At 38.0% G+C, this 24,023-nt stretch overlaps 1 long non-coding RNA gene across 2 annotated transcripts; it reads right to left on the bottom strand.

The window, feature by feature from the left end:
- Positions 1 to 496: 496 nt before the first annotated feature.
- LOC116961231 lies at positions 497 to 24,023 on the bottom strand. 2 transcript variants are annotated; one of them, XR_004406887.2, is made up of 4 exons: positions 23,992 to 24,023; positions 12,775 to 12,911; positions 7,244 to 7,323; positions 497 to 3,274 (listed from the first exon to the last, which is right to left on the bottom strand). It is a non-coding gene; the product is annotated as an uncharacterized LOC116961231 (long non-coding RNA). The 2 variants fall into 2 exon arrangements; XR_004406890.2 differs by lacking the exon at positions 23,992 to 24,023 and adding an exon at positions 17,379 to 17,480.

Below are 24,023 nucleotides of genomic sequence, written 5' to 3'. Positions count from 1 at the left end.
ATCACGAGCAAGAGGCAGACTCGTTAGGGGAAGAAAAAAAAAGAACATACATTTATTACAGACACTGACAACACATAACAGAGTAGGACAGTGAGAAACATTGCCACATCTTGAGAACACCTTCCCCCCACCCCTCCCTTCTTCCCGGGCTCAGCTCTGCTCCCGATATCTCTACCTCCTCCCCCAGTGGCGCAGGGGCAGGGAATGGGGGGTGCAGTCAGTGCTGCCACTTCTTCTATCTTCAGTGCGAGGAGCTTCTGGAACTTGTTCCCTTGTTCTATTGTGGTCCCCCTCTCACAGCAGACAGTCCTCCACAAACTTTCTCCGACATGAGTCCCTCCCATGGGCCGCAGCGTTCCCCACACTGCTCCGTCATGGGTCACTAACTTCCTCCGACTGGATTCCCTCCCACGGCTGCAGCCCTTCCCGAGCTGCTCCGGCGTGGGACTCCCCCGCATGCTGCAATCCTCCCAGCACTGAATTACAGCAATGGGGCTGCCTTTTCCCACAAGACCCCGGCCTTCTTCAGGCACAGAACCTTGATCAACCAAGCAGGAGCAACAGGCCACTTAAGGAAGCAGTTCAGCTACGTGGGGGATGGTAGACCAAAGCCACCTTGGGTGACATGAGATGCATAGAGCAGAAAGCCTAAGCCATCGCATCTTGGCAGAAAGCCAAGTCCAGACATTTATACTTTATAAATATTCACTGCCCAGAGTCCACAAGGAAGACATGTTTTCACTGAAATCCACAATGAACAACAAGTGGGGTTTTTTTATAATACTGTTAATAAAATAAAACACTTAACTATTTATGGAACCAGTAGATACTCAGCAAGTCAGATCTAAAAATAAGTTCATACACATGAATTGAAATGAAAAATATTAGCCATGATCCTAGAGGATATAATGAGAAGAATGGAGCAAGTAGATTATATTCTGATGATATTTGCATTGGCTGATTAAAATCTGAGGGCATGACATTTGCCTAGCAGCTAATGAGAAACTAATTGTTCTTTGTTTGTCATATGTTACATAAATAACATCAACATAAAAACACAGATTGTGAAAGCATAAAATCTGCTGAAATGGTGAAGACAGATACCTAAACAGGAAATGCAGTTTTATTAGAAGAATTTTGGCTTAGAAATGTCTCATTAACAGACATTGTAATGACTCGAGAGCTGAAACCTTACATCCATACTTGACTCAGGTTCGGCTACCTGCAATCTGGTATAAAATCCACCAGAACAGCAGACAAACAAGAACAACCTCTAGTAAGAAAAACAAAAAAGCTCAGTCAGAAAGTTAATTGGTCCATGGTAACCAACATGGTGGCACATTATCTGATCAATTTTTATTCTCAAACACATTTCTCAATACATCTGTAGGCTAACCAAAGGGAAATCTTTACCATCTACTCTAGTGTTCTACATTAATTACATCTTTATCTTATTCATTGTATTTTTGGAGGGACAGAAATCTCATCAGTGCAAAGGACTCCTTTTTTCAAAGATACAATCATCCCGATCTCCATGAATTCCAGAAAATATTGAAGAAATTCACTAATTTTCCAAATGTTTTCAGTAATTTAAAACTCGGTGAACATAGAAAACAGGTTAGAAATACATAGAAGAACCTAAGAGCAAACTAAAGAATATAATTAAAGTTAATGCCCACCGCAGGGCATAATAATCTCTCCTGTGGTTTCAAGAGTTAACAAGACATATCATCAATGAAGCGGAGTGCTTGTAAAAGCTAAAGAAGGATTAGAGACATTATGAAATAAGCAGAGAAGGACATGGCTTCCAAAAACCGGTTGACCTTGCAAATACGACAGGACTCTTCTCTAGTCAGTCTTTTGGAGCAAACATCCAATCTATACTTTCTAAATAAGCAAAAAGAAAAAGGAAGTAATACTCAACATAATCTCCATTTTTTCTTACTTTTATAATTTCTTCCATCACAAATCAATATTCTCTCCTTTCCCACATCCGTGCACAAAAACTGAAACCACAACTTTTCAACCTCCAAATGCTTAGGGACTTTGTTGAGGACTTTGTTCCTCCTAACATTTATTGACAAGGTATCATCCCTTGTCATTTTGTACCGAGTCTCAAAATAAGTCTTCATGCACGATCAGAGTGACATTTCCATGCGGACCATGGGTGGAATGGGCCTTTCTCCAAACATGAATCTTCTCCTTTCTGTCCACAGTTATGGGTTCCTGCAGAAGTCAGCGCAATGACTTCCTGGTCACACATTAAATTCGGCTGTCATCTCCCAGTTTCTCTGGCAAAACTGGGGTCCAAAACCTAGGTTGTTAGACATGGTTGTCATACAGTCAACCTATTGTATATATTTTTATGCATGAGAATAATGCTATTTTTTATATATTCTTTGTATATTGTTTTTGGAAACAAAATATTTGTGAATTTTTTGTGTATTCTGCTCTCCAGCTCAGTCATAGAGAAATGCAGCTAATATACACAGACTCGCCTTTAATATTCTTCAGTAGATACAAGCATCTCAGTAGTGTTAATAACAGTATATTTGTGGTACTTGTCATAAGTGGGGAAACAACAGAGGGAAGATGAGCTAGGGTAAATAAAAGACTTGCAAGAATTTTAAAAAATTAAGAATTAGATACTCCAGGATATGCCTTGTCAGCGCAAAACTCAGAGTATACAAGGTCCCTAAACAGCACATAGGGAAAAATGCTTCAGGAGAGTAGTTCAGAAATTAACATTGAACTGTTTAATCTTACGTTGAAAACTTTCCCAGAATAATCCTGATGTTAGAGACCAGAGATAACTATTGCCATATATGTGATAATAAATATATAATTATGCTCCCTCTCCTTTCTCATCTTTTTATCCAGAGTCTTTAAGTCCTTACACTGGCACAGCATCAACAAAAAGGTAAGTAGTTTCTATGCTGGGAAATTTTTCTAACGCTGATAGGAGTTGGGAGATGTGCCTCAGAGCATCCCAATATGAAAAATTAATTCCTGAATTACTCCCATTTCGTACCCAAGTTCTCTGGCCGGTACAGCACTGTGTATCAGATGGGCAGTATCAGCAACATCAATACCAGCACCACAGCTGCCTGTTGTTAAGGATCGGGTTGAGAAGAGGTTGCACAAAAGCAAGGAGCAGGGTCACAGAGCTGTCTGTCCACTGAACCAGGACAGATGAAAATGAATCTCTGAAGTGGCCAAGGCACCTCCATGATGAGAAGCTTTATGTTGAAGGTCGCAGGCAGTATTTGGGCATCTGGGAAAATGAAATTATCAGCTGGAAAATTTTCACTTCAGACAATGAGGTGAACCTAATAACTCCCCAGGCCATCAGAGCAAACCAAGTTTTAGAGCTATAGACTTCAGGCATCCACAGTCACTATCCCTTGCATGCTCAGCACCTTTTGGTGTGATTCCTCCAAACAGACTCATCCAAACTCACATCATGAAGCAAATGAATGAAGTGCACCCTTGTGCCACGACAGGGATTGAGGATTAGCAAGGAGCTCAGGTCTTTAGTGGACAGCCCAGGGGCATGAAGGGAAGTTGTAGGACGAAGGAGGAGGAGGCAGCCAGTCTGTGATGTGCAGGGAAGGCAGATGGAGAGGCAGCGCAATATTTTCCAGCCCAAGATGTCTATGGCCATGGGCTCCATAGCTCCATGATGTGTGGGCTAACAGACAGGTTGTAACAGAGGGGTGATGCCAATCCCGGGGAAGGAAAGGAGAAACAGTGTGGGGTGGGGTGTGCCAGAGCAGGGTATTTTGCAAACATGCCAGTTTATGTGTGGATGTGCATGTTGACTGCCAGTGCCCCGCACGGCATTTGACAACACGAAACCCCTCCTCCCCAACATGCACGAGCAGTATCTTCCCGGAGAAACGTTTCGGACACGATTCACTGAACTGATGGTGTTACACTTCCCCACCAACAGCCGCAGGGGCTGAGGCAGCGGAGCCGCTTCAGGCAAAGGCGACAGTGTCGGGAGAGGCGAGCCCCCGACAGCCGGCTGCCTGCACGGCGGGGGCGGTGAGCCCCGACGGCGGTGCGGGCTCGGCCAGCGGCCCCCCCGGGGCTCGGTCGCCTCCGCCGCGTCCCGCCGGCTCTGCAGGCAAGGGCGGGTCGCTCTGCGTGCCGGCAGGTTTTGCCTTTTTTTTTTTTTTTTTTTTTTTTTTTTTCCCTTAACAAGGCGGGCGTTTCCCAAGGTAGGATGCGAGCGTGGATCCCTCCCCTCTACCTATTCCTCTCCACCCACCTCCCTTTGCTTTTCCTGCGTGGCCTGGGAGGGGCGGGGGGCGAGTGTTTGGTCCGGGCTGCTTAGCTCGCTCTCCTTTCGTGCGGCTTCTCCTAGATGCGCTTTACAGCGCCGGCAATTTTCCCCCCACCTTCCCTGTTTGACCCTAGCACTACTATGTTGAAAACGCATAAATACGTGTGTGTGTGTGTGTGTGTGTGTGTGTGTCTGTTTTTTTAACTAAGCCCATGACAAAGCACTATGAGGTCAGAATGGTAAGTGCATTTTTTTTTTTTTTTAAATGTGATTTCTTCTGGAATGGGGGTTAAAAACAAAACAAAACAAACAAAACAAAACAAAACAAAACAAAACAAAACAAAACAAAACAAAACAAAACAAAACAGTAATCACTGTCGGTGGGGGCGGGTGGAGGAGAAAATCCTCGCACATCAGATAAACCCCGTGTCTAGCCGCGGTGCGTGCGGGGCTGAGCGGCTGGATGCCGCCGAGGGTGCGGGAGGCGCCGCCGCTGCCCCGTGGGGCCGGGCTGGGCCCCACCCGCAGCGGGACGGCCCCGTGGGCGGTGGGATGGAGGCTACGGAGGTGGGGAGGAGGCAGCGGGAGATGTCCGCGAGTGCGGATGGTGCTTGGGCAAGGGCGGCTCCGCGCCTCCTCGTTGCCGTCAAGTACCGGGAGGGATCCCGCCCTCCCGAGGGCACGTCGGGGATCCCCCCCCCACCCCGCTCCTCCTCGCTGCCGACCCGCACCCCTCACCCGCGGTTTTGCGGGGCGGGACGGGTCTGATGGCGTCTGCAAGCGACCTTCACACCGGTCGTTTGTCCTTCACAGACCGGTGCTGCGGGGGGGTGGGTTTAAAAATAGCACCTTCGCACACCGAAATGTGTACTTGTGCAGCAAAGAACCCCATCTCAGTCCTGAGGAGCACTAGTTCACAAAACAAGCCCGGCAGTGCAATTTCCTGCTTGATATTTTATTTTATTTTATTTTATTTTATTTTATTTTATTTTATTTTATTTTATTTTATTTTATTTTATTTTATTTTATTTTATTTTGTTTTATTTTATTTTATTTTATGTATTTTATTTTATTATTTTATTTTATTATATTATTTTATTTTATTTTATTTTATTTTATTTTATTTTATTTTATTTTATTTTATTTTATTTTATTTTATTTTATTTTAATTATCATATCAATCTGGTCTTATTTATTTTTTAAAGGATGGATACTTACAGCTGCTTCAGCCAGCTAAAGGAATAATAAAGAAGTTTCTTTACTTCATGATTACCTGAGGTAACTTTCCTCATTGCAACATTTAGCAATAGATAGATTTTATGTTGCATGGTAGACAGTAATAATTAACTTGCACTGATTTATTTCTGTGGATATCAGAATAATTTCTATAGAAGGTAGCTGTAAATCACTATTATTTAACTTCACCATTACTTGGAGCAATATAGATAATTGTTAGCAGTGGTAAATCTAGCCACTGTTCTAGTAATGCTTCTAGGCTATTTTTTGTTATTGAAAGTGGCCAGAAGTCACAGGTAGTCTAAAGTGTATAAATAAGGAAGAAAAAAAAAAAAATTAAGTCTGCAGTGGGTAGTAAGAAAGTAGGAAGCTGTAGACCTGCAGTTGTAACTACATACAGGAGGTTTTTGCCTAAGATCATTTAATCTTTAATAAACAGGTTTTTGTCTTTTGGTGTTTTGTTTTGTTTTGTTTTATTTTGTTTCTAATACTTTCTGTCCAAAGGCAGTGATGTTTAGGTTCATATTTGCCACAAATACAGCTGGATGCATATACAGATATTGCAGTCTTAGCTTGCCTGAAACTGTCTTATTTTCAAAAATATTAGCCTTCCTCTGACAAAGTCAGTAATCTGTGAAACATATCAGTACATTCAGTTTAATATTCGTTAGGGACAGTAACTTCAGAGGAGTTTGACCCTGCACTGGCTACAGTTAACTGAACCATTTTAATAAACTGCGGGTGGTAAACTGTACATGTAATTCTGTAGCTAGTTTTTTTTAGTTTGGTTTGGGTTTTTTGTTTGTTTGTTTGGTTGTTTTTTTTCTCTCAGGCTGTTTCTCCAAGGAAACTGGATCTACCACAAATATTAATATTTCCTTTTTATAGCAACCACACAGAATATAAGGGCTAAAAGTACTTATGGTTTTGAAGTATCTTCCACTAATGGTTCACCCTTTATTTTCATTATATTTTAAGCACTATGCAGGAGAAAAGTGGTGCGCATGGAGAGCAAAAGATGTTGAAGTTTTCAGGAAACTCCTGGAACTAGAAGGGAACTCCCTTTTCTTGCATATACTCACCACAAATGCCATTAACTTCATGGACAGGGAGCATTTACCTCTGCCCATTAGTCTGTTTTCTCATCACCTCGCTCAGCCTCGGTGGCAGTGACCTCCCCCCAGTTTGCAGCCCGTTGGTGCTCCCTGCCCAGAGCCCACCCGTTCTGCTGTAGCTGGGAGGTGCAGGGGGTGCTTTCACTGACCCTCACCTGCATCGGGCTGTGGAGGGATCACAGGTTATTCACTAGTGACACCAGGCATTAAACATTAAAAAAAAAAAAAAAAAAAAGGCTAAGAATGCAATACATCTAATTTATTCCAAACTGCTGATAAAAACCTTTGACAACTAAGAAAACTGGAAGATTTAGGGATGAAAGGTTTGATTGTATTATCTAGTCTGACAGTGGCAACAAATTTGATAGTCTGGGTAGATGATAGTAGAGGAAAGGCTTTGTGTTCCTCTGTGATTAGAAATACCTAGGAAAAAAGTCTGCTTGCTCATGCAGTCACATTGTGTATGTTACTTTCCTGAAGAATATATGGATGGATGGTCTGATGGGAGAGTTACTGAAAATTAGAACAGTGACTGTGAGCAAAATATACACAGAGACTTCAGTGTGAAATTACAGGAGGAGGGGTGGGAAACCCATGTACACACCTTACAGCAGACGAGTAGGAAATGAGTTGAAATTCTTCTGATCCATGTGAATATCACACTTTCTTACTTCAAAGTCCAGCCTTAGTGTGAAAAATGAGAATTGAAATTGAAGGGCAACAGCAAAGGTACCAGAACTGCATCAAATAGAAAAAATTTTCTTGAAAATTTAAAGCAAAAGTGATTGTCTGGAGCTTCCTGGGCACTGTATTCGGCTTCTTCATGAGTTTCTAAATGATGCTTTGAGATTATTTCCTTATAAAACCACCTAAAAGGTGTGAAAGTCCCTGTCAGTTTCTAGCTATCAAGTACTGAAAATGCACAGAAGGCATAGGATATTTATTCTGTTAGAAGAAAAAAGTTAATTACAGCAATAGTTTCATACTAACACTCACAAAACAAAGTAAAAAGAACCTCTTGTTTTAGTACCTTAAAATAATCGTTCATTTGTTTTATCCTGAAGGTTTATTACTGCAAAATGATTATACAGAAAGTTATTCATATCAAATAAGAACAGTTCAAATGCTTTCCTATCTGCCGAAATATTTGTAGGTCTTACTTAGATCTTGATTTGTGATACTTTTCAGGTTTATGTTTTGCAGTCCAATATAAAATCAAAGCATGATTTCATATTGAACTACTTACTGGTTCAACTACTAAATTTCAGTAATGATTCCCCTCCCCAGAAGAGTTTGACATTTTGGTAATCGAAGTTCTAAATGAGACTCTTTTGCCCATTTTTACAGAACATATTGGAAGTCATGGAAAAATAAGATCACAGTTGATGCAAGGCTTCTATCTTCAAATAAGGCAGTTATCTATTAGACAGAAATGAGAGAAACATTTAAGGATTGATCTCAGCCTAACTCAGGAAGACACTGCAGCACCTTATAAATTTTAAGCTTAGTTAATTGCATGCTTAAGTCTTCCACCTTATAAGATTTTACATGCAGAAAAATAAAAAATAAAGAAAAAAACACACTGTTTTGTTTAGAAGGTATTTTGGTCAAGTATTGTTAAAGCCAGTTAACTTTCCAAACCTGAACGTCTGGTAATTCCTGTAATAAAAGCTCTTAACCCAAATCCTTCAAATAATTCTGCATGCCTGTAAAGTCAACAAAACTTTAGAAATGCTCTTGGAGAAATGCATATATCTTTGATGCTCCTAACAATACTGTCTGGGTGTCCCAAATGTGCTGCCATTCTATATTTATAACAGTGTATTGACAGATATACTTGCATGGATACGCATGCCTCATATTTATTACAGAGAACTAAACGTTTGTAATTTTGCCTAGTCCTTGGAATTAAATTTCCGTAAGTGTCAGATAAGTCCAAAACTCATTAAAATATATACTTCAGGAACAATTCTTGAAGTCACTTAAGTGTCCTGCGTAGTATGTAGATGAGGGTTAATTGGGAAGCTCCCTCCCAGCTTCTTATATTCCTTCACACTAGCAGGACATGGAAATTGAAAAGTCCTTTATTTCTTATCAACAACTAAAACCATCAGTGTATTACCAACATGCTTCTCATACCAAAACCCATATTGAATCCAAAACACAGCACTATCTTAGCTACTAAAATCAAAAAATATTAGCTCTATTACAGCCAAAACCAGGACAGTCCTTTAAACCTCAGTGCTTAAAACAAACTTTTGCTTTTTTTATGTATTGGTGATATTAAGATCAGTACTTAAGATTTCAGGCATTCAGAGACATCTGGCATTAGAAGAAAATGTACATAGGTATCTGTGAAGAAGAATCTGTGTTGAAACTGACTCATTTAGGAATCAGAGTGTCATTCATCAAAGCTGTGTTTTTCTTGAAAGTTGGCTTCACAAGTTATGTTGCTTGCACTGGATGTTGTTTGGTGACCCAGTGACAAAAATGTCAGGCTAGTCTACCCTAGTAGAAATAGAGCTGTATTTGTTAGAGATTACAGTTACAAAAATCAAGGTTAACATGACCAGGGAGTTACTCTACTCAGTGAACAGTAAGTAGTTTTATGGCTAGACAAGTTGTTTCTGTGAAAAGCACAGAGTATTGCTCAGTCTTTTGGTAGTGTTGTGATGTTGGTCCCTGTGCTTTTCTCAGGGCTATGAGGAGAGAACTCCCCTCCCCCGATGCTTATGTTCAGTTTGAGAGTTAAGACTTATTTTTCTCTTCCAGAAATTAAATATACACAGTCATCTGTGGCCACAGAAGTGCAAAATTGGCACATTTCTGAGAACTTTTTTTTTTTTTTAAAGTATGTGGTCTAAATACTTAATGTCATTAACAATGTCAAGAGGTTTGACCATATACAGCCTCAGCATAGGGACAAATCTCCAAATATTCTAATTTCAAATTTTTTTTTTTTTTTTTCTGTCAACAACACAATTTAATGTGAATAAAGTGTTTCCAGGCTCTGTGAATACTTTTCCAACATCATGTCTTAGCTGCTAGGGTCAGCATGGTCTGAAGTAAAGCTGGTTATTCCCTCTAGGCATGATTTCACACTTTCTTGTTCCTGTAGCCCTACTGACTGTTCAGACAATCTGCAGAAGTGGTAATTTATAAACAGAGTGGCAGGAGTGGTCACTGAGGCCCAGGGAGTACAGGATGCTTAGCTTTAGCCAATAGTTACCAGTAAGTCAAGATTTCAATAATTCTGATCTATATGAAGATCTTAATGCCTGTTAATTTTGTCTCTCTAGCTGTGAAATATTCATTAAAACAGGCTAGGATACTAAATCCAGATGCTGTAGTGTTTTAATATATTTATTTAAATATAACATTAAAATATATATAAACCAAGATTTTAAAATTAAATTAATTTAAAAATTAAAAGGCCAATTTTTCTTTCTTTCTTTTTTTTTTTTTTTTGACGGGGGGTGGGGAAGGGGGTGAAAGAAACAAGAGCAAAACTAGTTCCCTGACTAGTGTCCCACCTTCTGTTATGAATATTTAAAAAAGAGTGACCATTGGAGTCTACTTTAAAGTGAATGTGCTGTGATGAGATTTTACATCCCATGGTACACTATGTTGTTCAAAGCATGCAGAATATGAAACAGATGGCTTGGGAAGGCTGTCAAAAAGACCTGCTGGGGCTTCTCTGGTATTACCTTAAAGCAAGAGAGAGGATGAGTAAGTGTGCTGTAATTTTTGGCCTTCACACAGCGTTCAGGAAATTCACGCTTTTGAAGGAATGCTTACCCAATCACAGTAACACATAGAAAAAAAAGTATCTATTTGGGGATAATGAAAAAATAAAAATCATTTGAAATTGAGATTGATAAATAAAGGAAGAAAATGGAAAATTGAAGTGGAGGAAGGGGAAGGACAGACATTTGCTTGAAGATGCTCATCACAGGGCTGAGTAATGCAGGAAAATAGATTTATTCAGGAGTTTCACAGGCCATCTTTAAATATTTTTGTGTACAATGTAGTAGAAGCTAAATCCTGCAGTCTTTAATTTTGATTTTTAAATCATGATTTCAGAGGTCTCCTGTGGAAATAAAAGTTGTGCCTTCAAGACCTGCTTGGTTTTGGTATCACAATCTCTGTTTATGTTGTATCTTCTACCCAATGGCTAGCAATGTATTTCATAGTAGAGAACCTTAGGCATGAAAATCATAAGCTACTCTATAAAACTGAGTTTGCAAGACAGTGTCTTTTTAGGAGATATTTAATATACTGAGAATATATGCTTGCACTTCTTTGGTATTATAAATAGTAAGCAATCCAAATTCCTCATGTTCTTGTCCATGAAAAATTTTTGAGGGAAGTTCATTTCTTTGGAATCTCATTCCTGCAACTGCATAATGTCTTATTTAACCTTAAGTGATAATAAGAAGACCTCGTATTTGAAGTCAAAATTACTAAAAGTACTACATATTCAGTAGTATTAAAAAAAAAGTTATTCCATCTTTGAGTTACAGTTTACTGAAGTGAAGATTTATTTCCAGAAGCTCAGATTATTTAGTAACAGTTCAAAATTTGGACATTGCAGAATAAGGAAAACAATTTTCTCCACTCATTGATGATTTTGTGTTAACTATAAAAATGACCGCCTAAAATGATCACAGAAAGCTTCAATATTTTTATGCTGCACAGCTAGTATCATTGCAACTTATTTTATTTTCTATTATTAGTTTCCTTTAGGTATTATCATTGCTCAATTTTGATAAAGCTGAAACATGTAACTATCTGTCTCAGCGATATTTTTATTTTTCAGCTCTAGAGTATAGCACATGGCTTTGAAATACACTTATGTCAGAGCTTTGGGAAAATAGTACCTGCTAAAGATGGTGTTACAATACCTAAATGTATCTGTTATTTTGAAAATACACCTTTAGCCTATTTTTACTTAGTCTCTTTCTTGGCATTGGGTTTTCATTTCCATGTTTTAGGAAAATCCTATAAATGTTGTTATGTTACGATTTCAGAAAGGAAAAGAAAGGAAAAAACATGTAAAATACTCTTGAACTCATTTTGCTTGTGATTTTGAATAGCTTTCAAATTAGAATGATTTTCCCAGATTTTTATAGGCTTGCCCAATCCAGCTGTATATTTTATATGCTAATCTAAATTCTATTTTTGTTCCCCTTGGGATTTTAAGTGATTATAATTGTTGCTCTTCAAAAGCCAAACAGATGATGATTGCTGCTTCAGGAATATACCAAAAGAAACAGGCTTTCATTAAACCTGCTCATCCACTTCATAATTATCTCCATTTTATCTCACTAAGAAGCAGGAAAATGGCAACTACAGTTCACTGAAGCCAGTTCAGTTATTTAAACATCACTTTACTGAGATAACAGGAGGTGTTAAAGTGGGCAAGCTTTTTCCTTTCAAACACTAAAATGTAGCCAGTACTATAATAAGGTTGCCAACTGGGAGACCAGACCCTTCATGTCAGCTTGAAATACAATGCTGGGGGGCAGAGACAGAAGAAGATATTGTGGTCTTTACTGTGGTTGGGGCCACTTCTGGAGGACAAAACATAAAGTAGGTTGACAGCTATTTTGCAAGACATCTGCTGGTCTGACCTCTCCGCAAGAAATGAAAAATCAGAGTAAGCACGCGCATGGGAGAGGAGGAAAGGAGGTTAGAGCAGGCACAAACATAGAGACTAAAGAAGATCATAAATAAGCAAATGATACAAGTTTTGATCATAGGTTCACTCTTCATATCTGTCAGACCTAGTGATGTTTGGAATTAGCTGGGTTAGACCAGAATGTTTCTCCAGAATTTGTTTCTGTAATAAATTTCAGGTTAATTTCATTTTAAGAACAATAATGGAGAAATTTTGTAGTTAAGGTCAATGTTGGAGAGGAACAGGTCCCTGTGAATTGCACCAAGATACTGCAACACCTGGCAGTCCATGAACACTGGCATAAACAGTAGTAAAAAGAGATTTCTCAAGACCTAGAAATATGTAACCAGTTCTTTAGTTCACATAATTGGTTAAAAAACTCATACTTTAAAATTTCTACAAGTATATTCTAGTGTTTTCCTTATCTTACAAATGTAAATAAGTTTTTTTCCTACCTGTTCTCTGAAGTGAGGCTCCTGCAATTTACAGGAAGAAGTCTGACCATATGTCTTGCCATTTGTCTGCTGCTTGCTTTATTCTGGCAATCAGTGCAGCGTCTTTGTCTAAATCACAGTTTACCATTCAAGAGGACCTGTAAAAAAACAGTACCATCAACAGTTTATTCTTCAAAGACAGATTGCAGCAGCTGTCTGAAAACCTGGTTCTTTCATCAAAGAAAGCAAGATTCTTTCACAGCTTTAGTCTCCCACATGACACGTTGATGCCAAGGTGGTGACCGGGAAAAAAGTAGGAATTCACAAAGGGATGAATATGAATTTTTATTTCTTAAATTTAAATACCTATATGAGAGAAGAGGTTAAACTTGGCCAACCATCAGAATCTCCTTTCTATCAATTATAGAAGCAAAACTTCTGTCAACTTGTGCCTTTCTAGCTTCTCCAGAATGTTACTGAGTTTTGGCAATAGCAATGTAAGCTGAGAGAAAACATGCAGGGCCTACAGACTGGAAGGAAAAAAAAAAAAAAAAAAAAAGAAAGAAAAAAAGTCTGTTTCAAATAGAAAAGAACTGAAGCATCCACTGATTGCAGTTTTGTTGGTACAGCCTCGGGTGTCAGGCACTCACTCTTGTAAACTAACGAGGCCTTGTAGGCATCAGCAGTATTCTCAGCACCTCCCTGAGACCAAAAGGCAGGCAGTGTAAATCCCAGAGCACAGGTAGCAGGCTGCCAGGAACGCAGCTTGCTCAGCTCCTGAGCAGCTGTATTCAGTACCACCAGCAGTTTTGGGTCAGTTTCACCTCCAGCTAGAGTGCCCCATGGTACCAAGTCGAGTTCCCTATGCAACGCAGAAGCTGCAGCAGCAAGGTCTACCCCCTGGGAGGAAATATCACGCCCCTGTCACATGCAGACCAGGATTAGGTTTTACAGTATCAGTGTAGCTGTGTGACAGCAGAGGTGCTTTTCTTTTTGAAAACTGCTTTCAGATGAAAGCACTTTTTACTTCCTCCAGAAGCCTGATACTGCATCTAGATTCTTCTCTGCTTCCCTTCTTTCAGCACAAGTTCCTCACTCTCGTCCAAAACCAGCTCATTTTCCCTTGCTCCCGCACCCCATGGGGCAGGAGGGTTCCGGAGGTTGTGGCAGCGCCCTTCCTTGTGCAGCTACTCAGGAAAATGAAATTGCTTGCCGAAAGAAAAATGGCGACACTGAGATCAGTCCCACCCATAAGGCAAGTGAAGAATAGGTGACTGATGATAAAATCAGCTAAAGTAAGAGTTTATCAGAGCTATCACCTACTTTTCCTTCATTATCGAGAAATGACTGATCATGTCACTACTACCTAGAAATCAGAGCTCAGCCCAGAGCAATCAGGGTCAGGAAATCCTGAGCTGTGAATCCTATCTCAAAGTTTTACTTCTTTGCTTTGCTTCCCATCCTCTCTCATCTAATATTAATTTATGATAAATCAAACTCTATGTTTTTAGGACTCAGTTTTCCCATTGCTGGGAATGCAAATTTGTATTTGCAAAATGTCACGCACCTAACAGGGAAGAGAGCAGGAGGTGGCTTTAGGAAAGCAAACCATAGAAAGATAGTTTTGTTGTAATTCTTTTGTAATTGATTTATTAAACAAACTGCTATATCTGGTTTCAAAATTTATTGCCTTTTCTAAGGTAGCTTAATTGTATATCTGCAATTGCATATTGCAATTGCCTAAACTATTCAGGATGTGTTCCTGTGCTAGTGAGTTTATAACATAGCGATATGCATTCTGCCACAACACTCTCAGATCGAACTCTTTATAGACAGTGGTGCATTTTCACAATGGCAAATGGTACTTCATAGTCCTCATTACAAACTAGCCACAGTACATGCTTTTAGCAACAAAGTGTTCTTAGATTCTACAGCTGGAGAAGCATTTATGCAGCTTCTGTAATTACTTGCTTACATTTACTTCTTGTTACATTATCATTCAGAATAAGCGTCTTAAGTCAAATTAACATGGAAGGTATTGAAAACATATGCAAAATAAGCACTGAAAGAAAACTGTGCAAAAGTAGAGTATTTCATAATGAATTGCAAAATATAATTTTCCACGTTAGGAGTACCTCATTAAAATGGAAAACAACTGTAGTTTGTATTTGGGTTTCTTGTTATCAGTTTTAAGGTTTTGCTTTATTCACAGTAGAAACCTGATCTTAACCCTACATTGTCTGCTTCTGGTGTGATTGCCTTGTTTAACTTAGAACTGAAATTTGCAGAATTAGAAAATACTCTTACAGAATCAGTAAACACTAATAAATCAGCTGTGATGTTGTAAAGAAATTGATGAAGACAATGCCTCAGTAATTACAGCTATGAATATAAGTTGAATAGATATGTTGTTGAGGAGAGTTTATTTTAAAAATATGAGATCTTTATTCTCAAGTCTTTTTTGCAGTTCTACAAATTGTTAAAGTCAAACAAACAAAAAAAGTACATTAAATTAAAATCTAGTATAGATAATTGTAATAAAACCAAAGCAAGAAAGAAAAAAAAAAGTCTTAACTGAAAATTACCAGCATAATAGAAGGCAAACAGTGCAAGACTAGAAAGTATTCTTCTTTCCTCTGAAATCTAAGGGAGGCATAGTAAGAGTATGAAGAGATGTTTCACAGTACATAATGTCAGAATAATTCATGAAAATGTCTGTTGCTACTCAAACTATTCAAGAACATCTTTACTACAATTTACATTAAGGCATTTGACTTATGATTACTAAAGTGGTTCCTAAAGCAACAATAATACTTTATTTCTCATATGAAACTGCAAAATGAAGGAGGTAGTACTTTTGGTGTATATTGCTATTCCTACATACAGTATAAAAATTATCTTATGCAAAGTGATACATGTATAGTGTTAAGTAATACAAATTCTTGGCAGTTAAATAGCTGAGAAGTATTCTGCACGTTTGGCTTCACACACTATAAATATTTCCATTTATCTCAGTAAGATTACCATAAGAAGGAGACCAAAGTATATGTTGAAGTTTCCACAGTGTTATGGCTTTACAACACTACTTCTAAGTCTTACCCAAGTAGGAATGACAAAAGTAATTTTCCACAGCAACAGCAAAACTTATAAGCACAGAAGAAAACATTCTGTCCACTCATGGAGACTATGCAAACATTTTCTGGATTTGTATCTTTTTTTAAAGGAAAAATATAAAAGCATAAAATCCTGTAGTCATCTCTTGTTTCTGTCCAAAGGATTTTGACTACTTGAGACAATACAGCTAAAGGAGCACTTTACATGCAGAACTGGGGGAGGGAAGGGATGGGAGGGAATTATATGAAGACTAGCCCCAGCTTTGTTATTTCAAATAACCTCTTTTCTTCTTGTCTCAATACTAGCAAGAGTCAGGAAAGCCATAGATAGACCTGTGGACTAACAGGAGATGGTAGAAAATGTCTCCAAGCAACAGAACTTGGTCAGTTATTCTCACATGCTCTGGAGATGCCGGAAGGGCTAAGTCTCCTCTCCCTCTTTTATCATATTGAGGATGAAGTTCCAGGGGAAAATTTCAGTTCTGAGGAATTAAAAATATCTATTCTGAATTCGGTCTACACTTCTCCACCTTCCTGGTTTAAATCTCTCCCACTCCAAGCTTAAGCAGGGTAGCAGCTCTTTTTTTAATTTGTCATGCAGCTCCTTACGTACACAGAGTCTCTGTTTCTTGCTGATTTCTCCTCTGTGTGTTAACAAGGCAGTTTCTCCCAACTCAAATACCCACAGCCTAAAATACTTTCTTTGCTCATTTATTTTCCTATTCTTGAATGACTCAATATTCTCTCTGTAGAGAAGACCTCACATTCACAGCCCATCCAGTCGGTGGTGTTGCCTGTTTTCTACCCACACCTTCCAGACAATGGGTGACACAAATTAGCACCAAGTTATGGCAAACTAGGTGGTGATGCTGTATAACATGCTATAATGCTAAACTATTTTGCTTGTAGCTTTAATAGCCTTTTCAGCCCATTTTGTGGAAGTGGGCAGCATGTTAATAAACCATCTTCATCAAAGTATGTATTTAAATATTGATTCTCTTAAAATGTACACCATATCAAAACTATGGTGACTCTACACAGGTACAAGCTATAAATAGTTCATCCCTCTGTCTTAGTCTTCCATGCAAAATGCAATTATTCCAAACAGAAAATGCCACAGAATAAGTGGCTCCCTGAACATCGTATTACACAATGTATTTGTGTAATGACACAAAATGCTCATTTGCATGATTATTGCATAGTAAGCTTTTCAGACCTGAACCACCCAATCAAAATAGAAAAATACAAGAAAGTATTAGCCTGTTTGAACATGCTAAGAAAACAGGGAGATCTCAGTATATAAAAGAAAGACTGGGAGAACGAATAAGAACCCATTTGAAGGCAAATAGAACACATCTGAGTGGTATAAAGAGAGAATAACTTCCACAGTTTAGTTATTATACTCTTGTTCTGAATGCTCAGTGATAGTTATAGGGATGTTTTACAAGGATTAAGGAGGAACTGTAGCCAACAAGTATTAGACAATTATTTGGACAGTAACCTGATATTTACCTTTTGTCTTACTGTAGCAGCTAGGAGCACTGATTGAGTGCTAGCTTGAATAAATACATCCAGTATAAATCTTCTCAATTTCAAGATTTGCCATGTGGGGAAAAAGAGAAAAAGGACTGTGGATAGAAAGAATAAGTCAGCCTTTTTACAGGATTTTTAATTATTGTGGTTTAATTGTTTTTGTTGCTTTCATCCTCTTCCATGTATGTTGGAAATGTGCATCTCAACTCATGCCTTTGGGAAGGAGCAATACTATTTCAGAATCTAAAAGGCAATATCTAGTCATCCTCTAATGCTGATTCTCTCCCTTCTGTTCCTGTAAACACATTTAAAAAAAAAAAAAAAAGAGAGAGGAAAAAAACAATAGAAAAAAAAAAAAAGGATAAATTCTATGTGGTTGATGATTTGATGGAGGAAGGCAGATCTTAGGTTTGGAATGCAAATATATTTCCAGATTTTGTTATTTGAGGGTAAAAAGCAGATCTCTCATTGTAGTTTCACTTTCTACAAGTTACAGGTGAATCCCTAGCATTGTTGATCATGTCTGATAATCATATCTAAAATGTAGAATTTTTGTCTTCTCATAGAGATGGAATTTGGTAGGTATGTGCATTTATGCTACTGATTCAGTGGGTTTTAGTCCAAAGTTTTCATTAGTAAGTTAATATATCACCATTTTTAAGTGCCCAAATGGGAATTATGAAAAGACGCATGATTCTTCAGAATGCAGATTGTCTGCAGCCAGCTTAATTCTGGATTCCCGTGTCTCAAGTGGACCAAAAAAAAACAAATTAAAATTAACAACCAAACACTGAAAGGCACTTTGAAGGTAGAGGTCTAGAAGATGAAAAAAACAATCAGACTTTGAATTCATCTGGAAAAAATGATGGAATGCAAATAGCTTTGTTCATCAGACTTGTATTTGCTTGGTATCAATGCTTATTGACAAAAGAGTAAAAATGTATAGAGAACTTGTTCAGGACTTTACAGGTTATTTTTTCCTCAGCCTATCAGATCTATTTATTTCTTGTTTTGTTGTGTTTTGTTTTGGTTTCTTTGTTTTGGTTTGGTTTGGTTTGTTTTTTTTCTCAGACATTCAATTGATTATGAAAGACAAAAAGGCAAAAGCACTGTTGAGAACTTCAGTCATTTCAGTGGTGGGGCATAATATCAGTCAGAAGTGTAATCCCTAAGAAGCTCGAGGAGATCAAATAATCTGTCCTTGTTCTCTGAGGAAAAATAAAGTGCATATCTAACTTTGAACCTCAGCAACTTGCTTAAGTAATGTGGTCCAGTACTCTACTCTTAAAGAATGTTTTCCAGTTGTTAATCTAGATTTCATGTGTTGTGAAGTAAGCCATTTTCTTTTTTTTTTTTTTTTTAATTTACAATGCATGTGAAGACTATTTGATCATAGTCTGTCAATAATGATTACTTCTAAAAGCAATTTGATATATCCTTTGTCACTGTTACTATTTCTAAACAATTTCTCTCTTAAAATACATTCATAGGTCACATTTTCTAAAACATTTACTTCTAATTGCACTTGTATGGGCTTTCTCCAGTTTTCTTGAAACATGGATAGACTAGATACAGCGTTTTTTTTCAGCTCATTGATGTCAAATAAGAAATGTATTCATGTATGTCTTTTCAAATCATGCTCTTGTTTACAGATCTTAGAGGGAAATCTCTCTTTCTTGCAACATCATATTCCCATGACTCTTTTAGTATGATGCAGTAGTATCCTACAGCCTCTTCTTCAGTACTGCTGTTATTCTCTGGGTTTTATTAGCACATTTGATTATCATCTTACTTTTCTAAAAAACAAAATCACTTGCCACTTATCCTTATTGAGCTTTATCTTGCTGGTAAGTCTCTCTGTTCTGAAAAGATAATTTTGTATTCAGCACTTAACCACCCAATGTTTACAACCATTCTGCTTGCTGCAGTCCACAGTTTTCATAACCATTCACTATGTTCCATCTTCTACAATGTGGAGAGAAATACTATCTTGACCTTGAAAGATATATTCCAATAGGTCCTTATTTGAGACAGCCATTCATCTGTCAATGAACTATCAAGTATTCTCCAGATGTATTTTTGTCTACCCTGTTTACAGTAATTTAATTAACACTATGCTTCCTTTTTATCCCATGAGAATGCAAATCAGGTTGGCAACAAACTTTTACAAATCAACATATACTACTTCTCTGCCTTATGCAACTTGCTGTGGTTGTAGAAGCAAACAGGATTTGCCCAACAATTTGTTCCTGACAGATCTATGTTTCTTCGTGCTGTAATTTTAGGGGCTTCTTTTGCTTTAAAAAGCAGAAATAAGACTGAGTATTCTCCCTTTTCACAAATCTTTGTTTAAAAAAAGGAAATAACATAGTACCTTTAAACCCATTCTGCAGTGTGTATATATATATTACCTAATGACCAGATATACAGGAGTACTTTCAGAAATGGATAAATGTCCATGACATCATCAGAATCATTTGTTGTAATTTTATCACGTATTTTATTTCACCAAACCATATTACAGTGCAGTACATTACTATTAGTTTGAATAACCTTTTAGATATTTGCAGCTACATGATCATTTACGGTCTGGATTTTGCTGATGACTCATCTCCAGCAGAATCAAAGTAGTACAGAGTTATGCATAATAGTTCTGATGCAAAAAAATGAGTTGTATAAGCAGAAGAAACAAAACCTCCATCATTTATAGACAAGAAAACTAGGCCAGCACCAGTGAAAGACCATTAAGTCATCCACAAGTGAGTAATTTTGACATTAAAAAGAATGAAAGGTAGCTATTTAGATAATTTTTAGCTTGATCCTTCAAAGCAAAATCTTGATTATCAGTGTAAGTAAGATAAGTGAAGTGCTTTTTGAAAGTGAGATTTGATCTTCATAGCTAGTAATTGCAAAGAGTAATCAGAAAAGTTTAATTCTATTGCTTTCAAATATTGACCCCCTTCCTTATAAAAAAATTGTAACATAGGTAACATATAAAAGTAAAAGAAAAATGTGAAGAACTGGGTGAAGTTATATGGATGAATCATGAAGGGGTACGTAAGAAAACAGAGGTAATTGCGTTTAACATAATGCTAAGAATAAAGCATTTTTAATATCCTTTTGCAAGAGTGTATAGATAGTCATCCATGCCCCACTACTGAGCAATTACAGTAGGTGCATGTTAAAAAAAGGTTATTTAGAGGAGGAGGAAAATATACTACTTTCATACACCTTCTAAACCCCTACCCTTATACATTAGACCAGAACACCATGTGTACCTCTACAGACTCATAATTGCCAGATAAAACAAAAAGTTCAAGTTGGTACTTAAAATTACATGGAATGTATTTAAAGAATTGCTCTACAAGGTCAAAAAAAAAAAAAAAATCCATCTACTACACATGTGATCTGATTATCTGAAAATGATCTAATTACACAGTATAGAAGCACTCTGGAATCTATAAGGACTTTTTGAATAAAATAATAGTAGCAACAACCACTATTCTACTCCACTATGCTGTCAGCAGGAAATATGCTGGCATGCTAAAAAAGCTATCTTTGTGTAATATGTGCTTTTCCCTCAACAAATGAAAACAAATACAGGCTTTTGAAAAAGTAAAATCTATCTTTTATGTCAATATTCCTATAGCTTTAATACCCTGAGAGGATATACTAATTACAGTGAGTTTATAACCATACATCTCTTTCCTGGAGAAACTTATGGTGAAAGTCTAATCTAACTGAATTGACAGTATTTGGGATGATTCACTGGGAAACTTAAAAGTACTTGTTATTTTTGGATAACAAACAACATTAAAAATTTGATTACATTTTTGCTTTTGATTGTCTCTCTTACACAAGGTTATTTCTCCTCACATCTACATAGTGCTTCACTGGCAAGAATATCAATCATTTCAGACTCAGGTTATATGTTCTCCACAAACAGAAGGGGCAAGGGCGAGTTGTTATAGTTGAGTTCTCTGATTTGTGACCTTCATTAAACTACCTACCTAGTTGTGGACTACTGAAATGCATCTTAAAAGCCAAGTGTTTTTCTGCTTTTGGAATAGCCACTTGGCACTAATCTGCATGTGTTAAAACTGCACGGTCCACCTAAGTAGCTGAACAAGTTTGACCTTATCCACATCTGCCTTCTGCTCTCTCCCAGTCATCTTGTGGTTTTACTCTCTGACACACCATTAGAAAGGCCCCCAAATTTCAAGGACAAGCAAAAAGGTGTTTCCAACAAAGTACATGTACCAAAGACACCTCCTTTCCCACCCCACTCAATTATGCCTTTCCTTTTGGCTCTGAGAAAGCTTACTGTCTTAAAACATAAAAGAAATGAGCCATCTTCAGGGTCCTTATAACTACTCTTCTTCCTTGCTAGCTCCTGCTGTCAGATACATTTAAGTGACAGGCTAAAGCCAAGCATATGTAGTTAAATTATCAGGAGGATAGAACTGGTCTCACCTCTCTGCCCTCTGTTTAACAAGTCTGAATGGTAAGTCTTTCTGTTCAAGTTTCAAGTTCCTCTTGGCATAAGTACCTAGCTACTTGTCTTTTGTTAAGAAATAAAGTTAACCTTGTCTTAAATTATTGTCCAAAGAAGATGGAAAGTCAGCTTTAATGGCTAAAATTAGATAACATAATGGCTTAGAAGCCCGTACAGTTACTCCAGCTCTTCAGGAATCAATCACAAGGAGTTAAGTGAATGTAGCCAACTCTTCTTTACAAAATAATGCTCTGTGACCTCAGGTTTTGTGCTCCATCTACATTCTTTTTAATTGCTTTTTCCACAAAGCAGCCTTCAAAAAAAAAAAAAAAAAAAAAAAAAAAAAGATCAAAGGTAAGCTGAACTCAGTCTAAACTAAGTATCTGCTGGAAAAGATGGAGCTACAGTATACAAATCTGATGCCATTAGTCAATCAAATGACACAGTTTGAAATAGGATTTTCTGCTCCTATAGAATGTTTTGGTGTGTACTATAGCTTATGTTTTGTCAAGTGAATAATTCCAAAGGTCATTATAGATCCTTTTCATATCAGCAATTAATTATTGTTTATCTGTGCTCAGAAATGCATGCTTCTATTGTCTGTCACAGAATTGATCTTGTGTGCTTTAATGTGAGCTTGACTGTTGTCTTAAAAATCACAGTGCAGTTCCTTCTGCTGGAGAGGAAATAGGGAATTGAAAATAAGCTACTGCAGTTTCAAAGTGGAAGTGTTTTGTCCTTTGTAAAGAACTTGACAGCCAAATGGACAGTTTTCTCTGGGACTCAAAGACATGACACAACAGTGAAACAGACGAGGAACCCCCACCTCAGTTCATGTACGGCTTGGACAGCAATTTGGGATGAGGATGATAAGGTGTTTTTATTAAAGCAGCATCAAGTGAGAGAAACCTATTTCTCTTTGCTGAAAACATCCTAATGACAGTTTACTTCACTGGATTATCAGCAACATGCTGGCTGTGCCACCTGAATTTCAATTTCTTAATTTACAGCACAGATAAAATAGAATAGAGCTGGATCTCTGCTGTTCTCTACACTGGGCTGGTCTTATCAAGCGTGAAGTTTGGCGCATTGCAAACCTATTCAAGTCATTATCTGTTGAGGACCTCTTGAGCCATCTCTATCTCTGCAATGTACTGATAAGACAGCTGTTTCTGTAGCTGCAGTGTCTCTCTGGGCCTCAGCCTTCTCTCAGTGCAAACTACGGCTTTGTCACTGTGCCCTGATGCTGTCACTTTCTCTGTTGTGCAAGCGTTTGATCCAAGCACAAAAGAGGTTGATGGCAGTGATTGACTGGCAGGTGACACGGTCTCATTATTTTACAATTAAACATGTATTACACATCACTGGAAATACAAATCCTCAATAAAGGAAGCTACTTATGCTGTGGTGCAGCAGCAGTCTGCCTTTGCCTGGTCACAGTGGGAAACAAGCAAAGATACAATAATTTGAATAAATAGTCAGATTCTTCAGGTATTATATTTATCTAAATTCAGGTTCCACAGTTGTCTATAGAACATCTGAGCACTTGTGATTACCTTGTGTGGAACTGAGTTTTAAGATACCATTTTAGTCTCAGTTGTAAAAAGCGAAACACTCCCCTTTCCTCTCACCATCCAAATGCTAACCTCTTTTTGAAAAATAGTTTTTATTAATATTCAGACATTGTCGCATAATAGAATATAGTAGCCTCAGTTGCAGTGTTCATACTATTGCAGTTTTATACAATATCTGTATCTTATGACCACAGAGGGGCTCAGAGAAAAACAAGGTAAAAAAATCAGACACCTATGCTGGAGTGGAGAGTCCATGCAGGTAGGTTTGATGCCGGGAAGTGTCTGTCTGAAGACTTGATCTGAAGCCTTCATGCCTATTACCATTTATTTATCAAAGTAATGGGAACTAACGTAAGCTTGCACAGTAAAAAGGACCCATGGAGCCCCCCGGGATGCAGTAGCGCACACACACACAGAGACACAGGCACTGACATACCCGTGCGAGCGTACAGTTTCACCCACGAACACCACTCTGCGGGAACCATCTGTCCGAAGGGGCCTTTGGGAAAGCGACATCACGTACCTTTACCGGGTTTTTTTCCTCCAGGTGGGGAG

Source organism: Tyto alba, unplaced genomic scaffold (assembly GCF_018691265.1).
Source record: "Tyto alba isolate M040663 unplaced genomic scaffold, T.alba_DEE_v4.0 Super-Scaffold_13, whole genome shotgun sequence".
Lineage (NCBI taxonomy): Eukaryota > Metazoa > Chordata > Aves > Strigiformes > Tytonidae > Tyto > Tyto alba.
Note: the sequence above shows the minus strand (reverse complement) of the source record. Positions and strands in the feature narration are given on the sequence as shown.